This window comes from Nicotiana attenuata, unplaced genomic scaffold (assembly GCF_001879085.1).
Source record: "Nicotiana attenuata strain UT unplaced genomic scaffold, NIATTr2, whole genome shotgun sequence".
NCBI lineage: Eukaryota > Viridiplantae > Streptophyta > Magnoliopsida > Solanales > Solanaceae > Nicotiana > Nicotiana attenuata.
Genome location: NW_017670322.1, coordinates 411,687 through 414,319, shown reverse-complemented (window position 1 = coordinate 414,319; position 2,633 = coordinate 411,687).

The window sequence follows — 2,633 nt, the reverse complement described above, 5'->3', positions numbered from 1 at the left end:
CCCACCCCACCCCCTACCCCCCTACCCCTTTTTCCATTTTGGGGTTTGCCTATATGATATTCTTGAATAGAAAAAATATGAATGATAGTGAGCTGTGACAGATGAATTATGAGACAATGTAATTATTGAGGCTTTAGATGGTCTTTCCTCAAGTGGGAAATCACTCCATTCTTGATGCACATGACTTTGTTGGAAATTTTTGAGTTGTATGTATACAATAATAACATTATCCTTTTACCTTAAAATTGCCAAAAAGAAGTGCATCTATTTGTCTGTTCCTATTGGTGCATTTATTTTAAGTTGAAAGGGTATCTTCAAGTGCATTATTTTCTGGAAGAGCTGACTTGATGATATAGATGCAAGTGATGAACTGACTTTTTTTAGTGTGTCAGTTATTTGATGGCCAATGAGAGCTTTAATTGAGAATTCTTATGTTACATATTGCACCCTCAACTTTGATATTTCATGTCAATGATTGAAGTTTGGTTTTTCAAAAGTGAAATTATTGGTCTATGTCCCACCCTCAATGCTGTGCAACATGCCTCATCCAACCAAAATCTATTCACTATCTGGCTTTTCTCATACATGGTCCAGAGGGGATAACTTCAATAAAATTCGGTCCACTATATGTTTGGTTGACCCTAGCTCAGTTGATAACAGCCAATTTTAGATCTGCAAGCTCAGGCACAAAAATAAAGGAATTCAATAGAATTTTTTTTCACAGAAAAACATTCTTGGCTAATTCAAAAGGTGCAAGTGATTGAAGGTGTTAAATGAGGACGTTATAGACTTAATTTTTTTTTATAACCGTGGTGTCTGGGTTAGCTTGCGGCGCACCTCGACTAATTGCACGGGATACCTGCCACCTCCTACCAGCAATAGGTACCGGGTAACTCTATCCATCATCCACCATCCACCAAGGCTTGGATAGATGGAAAGAAATCACTTAGTGCCTTTTTGCCTCCGTTGGGGCTTGAACCTAAGACTTCATGGTACTCATCCACTACATTGACCACTAAGCCACACCCTTGGGTGTCTAGCTTAAAATTACATCCAAGGAAGTTGTCTCGAAAGACCTACAAACGCTTAAAATCCATGCATACCTAGCAAAAAAATAGGATACGACGGAAGGGAAAAATTTATATAAGCGATATCAACTACTAGTTGATTAAGGTTTCGTCATGTTAGTATATTTACTTTAAATACAATGTTCACCGGGAGTCTTAGTCTTGTCAGAGACCTATACATCAGTAGAAAATATAGCAAACTTATAGAAGCTATAATTTCATAATATTGGACTTAGACATGCTTAAATAAAGCAATATAAACATTGAACATTCATAGTCAACTTCACTTATTTAGGATTGAGGCGCAATTAATATAATATTCGTGCAAAAAGTAAATAACCTTTCGCTCTTGTGCTTTTCTTTTCTTTGGACAGCAATGATGAGGTAGGACTATATACTTTGAGAAGGAATCTCAACTTAAATAGTTACGTACACATCTATTGAATTTTCTAAAATTGGACCTATTCCTAAGGTCTAAAGGCAAAAGCTAAAGAGATTCCATAGCCATATGGGCACTGGCCAAAATTTGTTGATCTATTCAGAATAGGCTGTCTCACTCAATAATTTAGAGGTATCTTTCCTAATCATTCTTCTCTCTGTTCCCCACAAATTGAAACTTTCCTATCTGTAATACCCTATCACTGTCATGGTATCGTGATAATTCATTCGTGTATATGTAACAAGTTCAAGATTTCAACCCTCATGAATTCCAAAGACAAAAAAAAAATGTCATTTTGTAATTTATTTTTTATTTATTTGACACTGAATTTCCTGGCCAGGCTATTGGGTTATGCCTGTTGACTAGGTGGTTGAAATTCAAAAATAGCCAGATTTACACGTGGTAATTAAAAAATAGCCACATTTGCAAAAGAAATCGAAATTTAATCACTTTTCATGTAAAGATAAATCTGAACGCAAACGTTGTTCAAAATCCGAAAAATATTCCAGCATAATATACTGGAGTTCAAATTTTTTACATGTGAACTTCCAGAATAATATACTGGAGTTCCTGCAAAATATGTTGGAAGTTCATACATAGGTGCTCCAATCTCCAGTTTATTATGCTGGAACTTTCCGTCTGCTGGACTTTTAGCATAATATGCTGACAATTCATACACAAGTACATTATTAACCGGTATATTATGCTGGAATTTTCCGTGTTGCAGCAAAATAGTGACAATTTTTCAATGAGTTTGCAAACGCTGACTATTTTTCACTTATCAGTCCGCATACTGGCTAGGCCGTGCTATTTTCACTAACTAGATTAAATGTCAATATTATGTGTAGTTATTAAGGCACTGGTTAAAATTTAGCTCTTTTGAGAAATTTGCAGATGGACGCAATTATTGACATATTCTATCATTTTCACGAAGTCAATATAATTAGGCAAAATACATACTTTATCCATCGACCTTGTACTCAAATCCCTCTTACACATTTGTTAAACACGGGAATAGTATTACACACCAAAACTTTTAAAAGTGTCTCAATTACACACCTCTTTTGCCATGTGTCACACACGTGTATTACACATAAAAGAGGCGCGTGAAAACTAAAAAATTCACC